Raw genomic sequence first — 11736 nt, forward strand, 5'->3', positions numbered from 1 at the left:
GTCTTCATGTGTGTGTGTGTGTGTGGGTCTTAGTGTGTGGGTCATAGTGTGCGTCTTCATGTGTGTGTGTGTGCGTGCGTGCGCATGTCCATGCGTGTGTGCGTGCGCGTGTCTTCATGCGTGTGTGTATGTGTCTGTGTGTGTGCGTGTCTTCATGTGTGTGTGTCTGTGTGTGTGCGTGCACATGTCTTCAGGCGCGCGTGTGTGTGTGTGTCTTCATGTGTGTGTGTGTGTGTGTCTCTTAGTGCGTGTCTTCATGTGTGTGTGTGTGTGTCTTAGTGTGTGGGTCATAGTGTGCGTCTTCATGCGTGTGTGTGTGTGTGTGTGTGTGTGCGTGCGTGCGCATGTCCATGCGTGTGTGCGTGCGCGTGTCTTCATGCGTGTGTGTATGTGTCTGTGTGTGTGCGTGTCTTCGTGTGTGTGTGTGTGTGTGTGTGTGTCTGTGTGTGTGTGCGTGCATGTGTCTTCATGCGCGTGTGTGTGTGTGTGTGTGTGTGTGTCTTCATGTGTGTGTGTGTGTGTCTCTTAGTGCGTGTCTTCATGTGTGTGTGTGTGTGTGTGTCTTAGTGTGTGGGTCATAGTGTGCGTCTTCATGCGTGTGTGTGTGTGTGTGCGTGCGTGCGCATGTCCATGCGTGTGTGCGTGCGCGTGTCTTCATGCGTGTGTGTATGTGTCTGTGTGTGTGCATGTCTTCATGTGTGTGTGTCTGTGTGTGTGTGCGTGCACGTGTCTTCATGTGTGTGTGTGTGTGTCTCTTAGTGCGTGTCTTCATGTGTGTGTGTGTGTCTTAGTGTGTGGGTCATAGTGTGCGTCTTCATGCGTGTGTGTGCGTGTGCGTGCGTGCGCATGTCCATGCGTGTGTGCGTGCGCGTGTCTTCATGCGTGTGTGTATGTGTCTGTGTGTGTCTGTGTGTGTGTGCGTGCATGTGTCTTCATGCGCGTGTGTGTGTGTGTGTGTGTCTTCATGTGTGTGTGTGTGTGTCTCTTAGTGCGTGTCTTCATGTGTGTGTGTGTGTGTGTGTCTTAGTGTGTGGGTCATAGTGTGCGTCTTCATGCGTGTGTGTGTGTGTGCGTACGTGCGCATGTCCATGCGTGTGTGCGTGCGCGTGTCTTCATGCGTGTGTGTATGTGTCTGTGTGTGTGCATGTCTTCATGTGTGTGTGTCTGTGTGTGTGTGCGTGCACGTGTCTTCATGTGTGTGTGTGTGTGTCTCTTAGTGCGTGTCTTCATGTGTGTGTGTGTGTCTTAGTGTGTGGGTCATAGTGTGCGTCTTCATGCGTGTGTGTGTGTGTGTGTGTGTGCGTGCGTGCGCATGTCCATGCGTGTGTGCATGCGCGTGTCTTCATGCATGTGTGTATGTGTCTGTGTGTGTGCGTGTCTTCATGTGTGTGTGTGTCTGTGTGTGTGTGCGTGCACGTGTCTTCATGCGCGTGTGTGTGTCTTCATGTGTGTGTGTGTGTGTGTCTCTTAGTGCGTGTCTTCATGTGTGTGTGTGTGTCTTAGTGTGTGGGTCATAGTGTGCGTCTTCATGCGTGTGTGTGTGTGCGTGCGTGCGCATGTCCATGCGTGTGTGCATGCGCGTGTCTTCATGCGTGTGTGTATGTGTCTGTGTGTGTGCGTGTCTTCATGTGTGTGTGTGTGTGTCTGTGTGTGTGTGCGTGCACGTGTCTTCATGCGCGTGTGTGTGTGTGTGTCTCTTAGTGTGTGAGTCATAGTGTGTGTTTTCATGTGTGTGTGAATCTTCATGTGTGTGGGTCATAGTGTGTGTCTTTGTGTGTGTGGTCAGTCGGTCATGTTCAGGTACACACTGGGGTCAGAGGTCACTCAGACAGAACCTCTCCATCATTTCGTGTGCAGAGTGAAGCTGATGGATCGCTTTCTCCTGTGTGTGTGTGTGTGTGTGTGTGTGTGTGTGTGTGTGTGTGTGTGTGTGTGTGTGTGTGTGTGTGTGTGTGTGTGTGTGTGTGTGTGTGTGTGTGTGTGTGTGTGTGTGTGTGTGTGTGTGTGTGTGTGTGTGTGTCAGTCACAAATTACATCTTAATGACTCTCTTTCCAGATCATCACCTCGCCCAGGAGAAAGGAAGCAGGGAGGGATATGACTTGTAAACCTTCCTCTTCCTCCTCCTCCTCCTCCTCCTCCTCCTCCTCCCAGCAGTGACGGAGGAGAAACTGCGGGGCAGCAGAGCAGCAAAATGGTTTTTGTGTTCGTTCAGTTAGCCTGAGATCACATGACCCTCAGTGAGCAGGGCTGCCGGCGCCCCGCTGCATTCTGGGAAAGTGACGGATGGTCGTGGTTCAACGCCGTCACGCCGTCTGGCCTCGCGCCAAGTCCGGCAAACGAACCGTCTGGAGACAAAGCGATATGGTCCCGGTGTGATTTATTTATTCAAGAAACCATGACTGAACCAGGTGGTTGTTTTTAAATGTGATGTTCATCGTTTGTCAACGTTTCCTGGAGGAAACAAAACGTTGACGTTTTCATCCATGGATGAAATGGATGAAAACAGAACTGGAACTGAAGTGGGACAAACGCAACTTTTTGGAAATGCAACTTTTTGGAAATTCCCCAATCGCCATTGAAATGGGGCAAATGCAACTTTTTGAAAACGCCTTGACTCCGTCTCCGTAAAAATGCATGAAAACAACTGGAGCTGAAATGGGGCAAATGCAACTTTTTGAAAATGCTTTGACTCCTCTGTAAAAATGGATGAAAACAACTGGAACTGAAATGGGGCAAATGCAACATTTTTTGAAAATGCGCCAACTCTTCCTCTATGGAAACTGGAATAATGCAACTTTTTGAAAACACTCCATCGATGTCGAAACAAAAGAAAAATACAACTTTCATTTATTTCCCTGGAAATAAATGAAAATGCAACTTTTTGAAAACGCTCCATCTCCATGATAACTTTGGAAAGCGCAACTTTTTGAAAATGCTGTGCTGCCAGCTTGGTCTCTGTGGAATGATGCAACATTTTGAAAACGCTCAGGCTCTGTAGGAATGCAATTCCTCCATATTTCTTCTTTTAAATAAACTTTTCCAGAGTATTATTTTTTTTTTGCCACTTCATCAGGTTGTTTTTTTTTGTTTTTTTAGCGATCCCAGCAACCTTTTCATCTTTTGCGTGCGTCTCCAACTCGCCTCTCGCCATTGTTTCCCCGCTCAGTAGCGCCGCATTTTCAAAATGCAAACGCAGAATGAGAGAAAAAGCCAACCATCCCTCCGTGGAGAGGCGGCGAGCTCGCGGCCCGCCGTGGAGCAGAGCACGCTGATTCCATTAGTCCTCGCCCGGGTCTTTTAAAGTCTTCTGGAAATGTCAGCAAAAAAAAATAAAAAATCATCAAAGCGGCCGCCTCCTTCATAAAAAGCCCTGATGAAAAGCATTCCCGGCATTCCGCGCCTGCTATATTGTCCGCTCACGGGCAGAACGTCTACATCTGCACAACATTATTGGCTTTTATTGGCAGTTTATAAGTAGAGACAGACTGGAAACCGGGGGAGGGGGAGGGGGAGAGGACCCCCCCCCCCCACCTCGTAGTGACACCCTTGGCCCACCGACTCCATTCACAAGGTGTCGCATGATGTCGCCTGGCTTTACATGGAATCTCCTCATTACAATGTGCGTTAAATACGTTATATTTTCAGTGGAATATAAAACTCTATCGTCGTAGCTCTATAAATCTATGTTTATAGTTCTAAATGCAAGATCCAGTGAAGGTTTGTTGTGTTCAGTCCAGCTTGTTTCAGCCTTCGGGTCAATGTTCCCGTTTCTCTTCGCTCTCTAATTGGACGGCTGCAGCCAGCAGCCAATCAGAATAGTCACTCCAGTTAGAGGGGCGGGGCTTGTGTGTTCATTATCGAAAGATGGACAATTATTAAAAAGAAGGGAAAAAAGGCAGGAATGTTACAGACAGAAAAGGAAACTTGATTTTGGCTAAATTCTAGAAAGTCATCTCGATGGAAATGGCTGAAAAACAAAACTTTTTGAAAACAATCCATCTACATGAAAACGCTGGGAAAACAAAACTTTTAGAAAACAATCCGTCTACTTAAAACAGGTGAAAACAAAACTTTTGAGAACCATCCATCTACATAAAAATGGGGAAACAAAACTTTTAGAAAACAATCCGTCGACATGAAAATGAGGGAAAACAAAACTTTTTGAAAGCAATCCGTCTATGTGAAACAGGTGAAAACAACACTTTTTGAAAACAATCCGTCTACTTAAAACAGGTGAAAAACAATTTTTTTTAAACAATCCGTCTACATAAAACAGGTGAAAACAACTTTTTGAAAACAATCCGTCTACATGAAAATGTTGGGAAAATAAAACTTTTCGAGAACAATCCATCTACATAAAAATGGGGCAAACAAAACTTTTTGAAAGCAATCCGTCTACATGAAACAGAGAAAACAAAACATTTTCAAAACGTTCCAAGTCAGTGGAAATGGGGGTGGGTACAACGCAACTTTTTGAAAAAGCCCCTTCGCCACAGAGAGGAGAAACTAGAACAAAAACAAAACGACAAATCTAACATCTGGTCTTATTAAAGCGCCGAGCATCTGTCACTTCTGTGGAGAGGGTCACGGGCAGTGTTGCCACGGTTACCATTAAAAAATTATATGATTACTGATTACTAGTTACTCCGCTGTCTGTTCAGTTGAGGAATCCTCACCACACATCCACCCGTCCTTACCTCCTCTGTAATCTAATTACTTTGCTAATCGTTTGAGAAAATGGCAGGGACAGATGAGGGAGGACGACGTCCAGCCTGCGTCCTCCTCCAAACCTGAAACTCTGCCCAGACCGGGGGGGGGGGGGGGGGGGGGGGGGGTAGGAGGAGGAGGTGTGACGGTGTCAGCATCTGTGGTTTCATCTGCAGGAACATGAAAACTCTCGGGGCTGCGATGTGCCAGAGCCGAGGACTGGTGTAATTCCCGGTCTCCATGGCGATGGCGGGTTTACACAGCATTGCATCTTCCCCGTTTTCATGCAGTCAGAACATTTTCAAAAAGTTGCGTTTTCACGGAGATGTTGTGTTTTCAAAAAATTGCGTTTTCGCAGAGATGGTGTGTTTTCAAAAAGTTGCATTTTTGCAGAGATGCTGTGTTTTCAAAAAGTTGCATTTTCGCAGAGATGGTGTGTTTTCAAAAAGCTGCATTTTCACAGAGATGCTGTGTTTTCAAAAAGTTGCGTTTTCACAGAGATGCTGTGTTTTCAAAACGTTGCATTTTTCACCTCCATGGAGACGGAATGTTTTCAAAAAGTTTCATTTCCCCATTTTCCATGGAGACAGATCGATTTCAAAAAGTTGCATTTTCCATATTTCCATTAAGATGGACTTTTTTTTTTAAATGTTATTTCCCCTTTACCATGGAGACTCAATTATTTTAAAAACAAGATCATGGAGAGAGTGTTTTTTCAAAAAGTAGCATTTTCCCTGTTTATATGGAATTGGAGCATTTTAGAAAAGTTTCGTTTCCCCCTTTTGCATGAAGACGGAATGATTTCAAAAAGTTGCATCTTCATAGAGATGGTGTGTTCTCAAAGTTGCATTTTCACTATTTCCATGGAGATGAAGCATTTTCAAAAAGTTTCTATTTTCGCAGAGAGGGTGCTTTTTCAAAAAGTTGCATTTTTCCCATTTCCATGTAGATGGAGCATTTTCAAAAAGCTTCATCTCCCTCTTTTCCATGGAGACAGATCAATTTCAAAAAGTTACGTTTCACGGAGATGCTGTGTTTTCAAAAAGTTGGGTTTTTGCAGAGATGCTGTGTTTTCAAAAAGTTGCGTTTTCGCAAAGATGGTGTGTTTTATATTTCCCTTAAGATGGACTTTAAAAAAATAATGTTGTTTCCCCTTTACCATGGAGACTAAATTATTTTAAAGACAATTTCATGGAGAGAGTGTGTTTTCAAAAAGTAGCATTTTCCTTGTTTATATGGAGATGGAGCATTTTAGAAAAGTTTCGTTTCCCCCTTTTGCATGAAGACGGAATGATTTCAAAAAGTTGCCATTTTTCTCATTTCCATGTAGATGGAGCATTTTCAAAAAGTTGCATTTCCATGGAGACAGCATTTCCCTCCACCCCCGAAAAAAGATTTCCCTCCCTGCTTTCCACAGAGGCGGAGCAATTTCAAAAAGTTGCATTTTCAGTGACTCCGAGCGCCCGGGATGTTCAGAAAGTTTTCCACTTCCACTTGAAAATACCCACAGTTCAGAGGAAGAGACTTAATGAACAAGTCAGCCTCGACTTTAACGCCACATTTAAAAACAAACAACTTCCACTTCCACTGTGAAACTTTTGGAAGAGCTCGCAGACACTTCTATTACTTATGTCATTTCATTTCAGCGGCACAACAAGAGCCGATTTAATCAGATGGTGCTTCATTAAAGCTGCGCCCTGAGGCCTCTGGTCACACATTTAAACATCCAATCAGACGACAACCAATCAGACGCCGTCTTTTTTTAATTGGCTGAGGGATCCCTGCATTATGTCACCTAAGCCCCGCCCACCATCAGTCAGCGGCAGTCATCAGTGTGATGAGGCCGGCGGCTCCACATCCGAGGGCCGATTTCAGTCCTGACATGAAAACATATGGAGCGTCTCATTTAATCCCTCACACACACACACACACACACACACACCGTGACGTGATCTGACTCACTGAAGTGGCTGCGGTAGGTCTCACACAATTTTAAAAAAAACAAAAAAAAAAAACCACACATCCGAACACAGCAACCGCACATTTCCGAGGTTTGGAGAACAGAAACGTCTGTGTGAGATGTCACCGTTTTAAAACTTCCGCAGCACCAGAGAAGTTTGTTGTCACTTTTTTTGTTTTGTTTTTTTTTGTTTGTTTGTTTTAACTTTCAACCTGGAAAACGATTCAGTATTTTCATTATTGCGCAGCTTCCTTGTTGACGTGTCGTCAATGCAACCATTTGGAAAACAGTGGAAGTTTTTGAAAATACTGAATGGGAAAGGTTGGAGAACAAAAGTTTCTTAAAAGGCTCGGGGTCCGTCTCCATGGAAACTGGGGAAAAACGCAACTTTTTGAAAATGCGATGCATGGGCACGGGAGAAAATGCTGCATTTCGAAAATGCTATGATTCTGAATCCATGGAAATGGAAAAAAAATGCAACTTTTCAAAAACGCAACTTTTTGAAAATGCCTCCATAGAAATGAGGAAAAATGCAATAAAAAAAAAAAAACGCGACACCTCCGCCTCTGTGGATACGGGGAGTAAAAATGCAACTTTTCAAAAACGCTTGGACTCCATGGAAATAGGAAAAACGCAACTTTTTGAAAATGATACGCCTCTGTCTCTGTAACGTCAATAATACATAAAAAAAAAAAAAAAGACCACTCCATGGAAATGAGGCAAAACGCAACTTTTCGAAATGCCTCGACGCCATGTTGGCAGCGGTAAACTCCGCTCCTACCGTAGCAAGTAGCTCTTCTGCACATGCTCAGTCGATAGACTGTAACTTTCGGTTTTTCTGTCATTTCCGTTGTCAAACCGACGGCATTTTCAAAACGTTGCCAAATGAAAACCACGCGTTTTTTTAATGGCAACCTTGTGTTTCGGCCGTTTCCGTCCCGAAATAGTGATTGTCGCATCAATTCCGTCGCTGGATTCGACCCGTCTGCCTCTTTGGCGAGAATCAAACCTTTATTCCGTCTCGCCACGTTTTTGCTGGCAAAAAAAAAACCTTTCATCCCAACCTGCAGCAGAGGAGGTGAACTTCCCTGAGGGGATGATGCACATTTTTCTGCCTTTCTTTCAGGAACCCTTCTGGTCTGGAGGCCTCCAGGCCGACCCCCCCCCCCCCCCCCCCCCCCCAACCCCCCCCCCCCTCTGCGACGGGCCGATTGGGACCCTGGGAGTCGCTGGCAGCGTTTTTTTTTGGTTTTTTTTCCGCAGCGAGACGACTCCACCCTGCAGGCTGTGTGGTGGGGGGTCCCGTCTGTTGTGTGGGAGCTCTGCCTCCAGGACGCCACAGCGCCAGGGGAGAAGGTATGGGGGGGGGGGGGTTACTCCAGCTCTGGCTATCTCTCCACCATTTGACCTCATTCAGACAAATTCAGGCACCGTTTACATGGCAATATTTACAAAAAATTTTGATATTTTATTTTGGTTTTGCATTTACGCTTAAACGCAGCTACCATTTATGGCTTTTTTTTGTTTTGTTTTGTTTTGTTTTGTTTTTTCCCCAGGATTCTGATTGGCTGGGCCTTTGGCTGAATGCCTTGTTGCCTGTAGGGGGCAGTGTAACGAGAAGCATCGAAGCAATTCTCGTTACACTGCCCCCTGCAGGTTCGGCGTGCTCATAGTGGCTCTGCATCGGGTCCATGGAAATGAAGATGTTATTTTGAAAATGTAGGGGGGGTGTGATATCAGTTTTTGTAAAAGCCTGGCTGCGTGTAAATAGCGCCTCAGTCTGAATGTTAAATTTTACATAAGAATATCACGTGAAACTTTTTTTGTGTGTTTTCATAAAATGAAAATTTCAATTTTTTTTTGTTTTTACGTGAACATTTTACATGAGTCCTTGTTTTACCATGAAACATTGTTGTTTCTATATGAAGATTTAACATGACTTCCGTGAAAAAAAATTTTCAGTGAAACATTCTGGTTTTCACGTGAAAATTTTATGTGAAACATTCTTATTTTTAAGTAAAAATCAAATGTCAAACGATATTTTTTTCTATATGAAATTTTCACGTGAAACATCCAGTGAAATATTTTTGTTTCATGTGAAAACTTAACATGAACCATTCATGATTTTACCTGAAAATGTATCCTTATGACTACATAATTTACATGAAAATTTTTTTAACTGAAATATTTTGGTTTTCATGCGAAGATCTATCATGAAACATTCTTGTTTCTAATGTAAGCATTTGGCGTAAAACATTCTTCAATCTACGGGAAAATGTATTTTTAATAAGAAAAATTCCCGCCAAAATATAGCGAATTATCGGCTCCAGTTAACGACTCGCAACTGACTTCTGGTTTGGATTTTTTGGGGGGGGGATGGACACCCAAAATACAGATTTTGGCCTAAAACCATGTGTCAAACATTATTTTTCTAGAATATTCTTAATGAAAATCTATGTAAATAAACGTGAATATGATTTTTATTTTTTTACCTGCAAAACGATCTTTTTCACGAGACAGACGGTCTAAAATAGCTCACAGTAACAGAACCGACTGCAGATGTACGTCCCCCCCCCGTCCCCCCGTCCCCCCGGAGGAAACACACAGTCCAGCAAACTGGGTCTTTCTCTTAATGGAGTTGGCAGACGGACGCAGTTGCCTAAATACTGTACGCAGTCTCCCAGAATAGAAATGAGGGTACCACCTGTTCCTGGTCACATGTTGCTGCAGATCTCAATCCTTCTACGCAGCCTTTATATGTTTGCACTTTCGTTTTCGCACCGTTAAAACTCTGCATATGTGCAGGAAATATGAAACCCAGCCCAGCGATTTCAGCCCCAGAAACAATAAACATCACATGTTGGAAGAATTTAGAGCAACACAAACGCACGCTTAAAAAAAAAAAAAAAAAAAAAAAACATGAACTGCTTGCTTTCTGTTCTTAGAACAAAAAAAATTATACAATTTCACATAAAAATAGGAAAAGTTTACAGTAAATGTTCTTGCTTTTATATTAAAATGCTCTATAGAGTGTTGTTTTTCGGTGAAAATGTCAACTTAAAAATTCTGCTTTTCACGTGAAATTTTTTTATGTGAAATATTTTTGTTTTACGTGAACATTTTTACGTGGAATATTGTTGTTTTCCGTGAAAATTTTTGCGTGGAATATTCTTGTTTTAAGTGAAAATTTTTACGTGAAATATTCTTGTTTTTACGTGAAAATTTTTACGTGAAATATTCTTATTTTTACGTGGAATATTGTTGCTTACGCATGAAAACTTCAACTTGAAAATTGTGGTTTCTTTTGTTACATAAAAAACTTTTCCATGAAACATTCAAAATGTTAAATTTTTTTAATATTTCTGTGAATATTCTGGTTTTACATGAAACTTCTACGTTTATATGTGGAAATTATACACTATTCCAATTTTCACATACAAATTATATATGAAAAATTCTTTGTTTACATAAAAATTGTAGTAAGAACATGTGACATTATTTTTTAACTCAAAATATTCATGTTTCAAGATGAGAATTTAACAAAACAGTCATGTTTTTATGTGTAAAATTAAAGATTAAAGTAAAATTAAAGCAGCGTTAACGCTGAAAATTTTTATTTTTACATGTAAATCTAACATGAAACATTCATCAATTTGCTTCGTAGAACTTTAATTCAAACAAAAATAATCATATTTTAAGAAAACTACGCTGCTCGCGTCATAGTAACTACTGCCAATAGATGGCGCCATAAATCTGCTTCGTATTGGCGCTAATGCAAACTGTATAGCTTTTTTGGGGGGGATTACATTCAAAGTAAGAAAATAAAGATGGACTGAGCAATTAAATGAATGCACCATGGTGAATAAACGCTGGAGCGTGCGCCGCGTTTTAGATAAACATTAGTCTGTTTGTCATTCTGCTTTATTGCACAACTGGGTCAGCACATGTCTACCTACCTTGCAGTATTTTATTTATTTATTTTTTTCTGTTCCTCAAACATCCTGCCTGTTGCCACGAGAGAGAATTAAAAAAAAAAAACGAGGCAGGAGCTGCTGATATCTTTTGCGTACAACTATAAATAATCTAAATTATTCACGCCGAAAATACCTCAGCGCTGCAACGCCGTTCTTTCCCGCCAATAAAAACTCGTATCAACCAGAGACATCCTGTGCGGTTCAGGTTTGGGGGGGGGGGGGGGGGGTCACACACCTTCCAAATCCACACATTTGAGGATGGGGGGGGGGGGTTGGTGTTTGTCCAGTAGGCCATTGCAAGTGCTGGAGGTGTGTGACGAGTGGAGGTCAGTGTGCCCCCACCCCCCCCCCCCACACCCCACCCCTCCTCCTCGCCCCGCGGTCATCTCTTGTCGCCATGCATTCAATCAGCGGCGCGCTGACATTTACCGCTACACCGCGCTTTCAGAAGGGTTTCCTCCACGGTGAGTCACCGCGGCCGGGAAAACCGCGGCCCGTATGGGCGAGAGGCTCTTTGTTCGTATTTTTTATTTATTTATTTATTAAACAATTCCAAAGATGTGTGAAAATGAACAATACATTCTGTATACAAAAGAAAGACAAACAAGTGCTACCTCAAATACTATTTACATAATGTGTGTGTGTGTGTGTGTGTGCTTGTATATGAAATACTAAGTGTGACTTGGTTCTGTTTATGGAGAAAGGAAATAGTTTGTATCGTAACATAGAAAGGAGCAAAAGCGAAGAAAAAAAAAGGTGAAATTATCAATTTTGTCGAAATTGAATGAGTTTGTTTTGGAAGTGAAGGAGGTTCTATTGTCGTAAGTCCAGGGAGTGTCGACTGAGGGGGGTCTTGTTCCCATTTGTGATGTGGAATTGCCATATCTTTGTCTGACTTAGTAAGAATTTTATACAGTTTGGTTGTGAGTTTTTTCACGTTCAAATTCAACTGTAAATATCCCCCCCCCCCCACCCCCATCCACGTTTCAACATATATCAAGAAGCGACTCTGACCTACTGGCAGTAAAGCCACATATTCTCGACACACCCTCTTGCAGTTTTTTTTTTTTGGGCAATATTCAGATTTATCGGGG

This window comes from Blennius ocellaris (assembly GCF_963422515.1).
Source record: "Blennius ocellaris genome assembly, chromosome: 24".
Taxonomy (NCBI): domain Eukaryota; kingdom Metazoa; phylum Chordata; class Actinopteri; order Blenniiformes; family Blenniidae; genus Blennius; species Blennius ocellaris.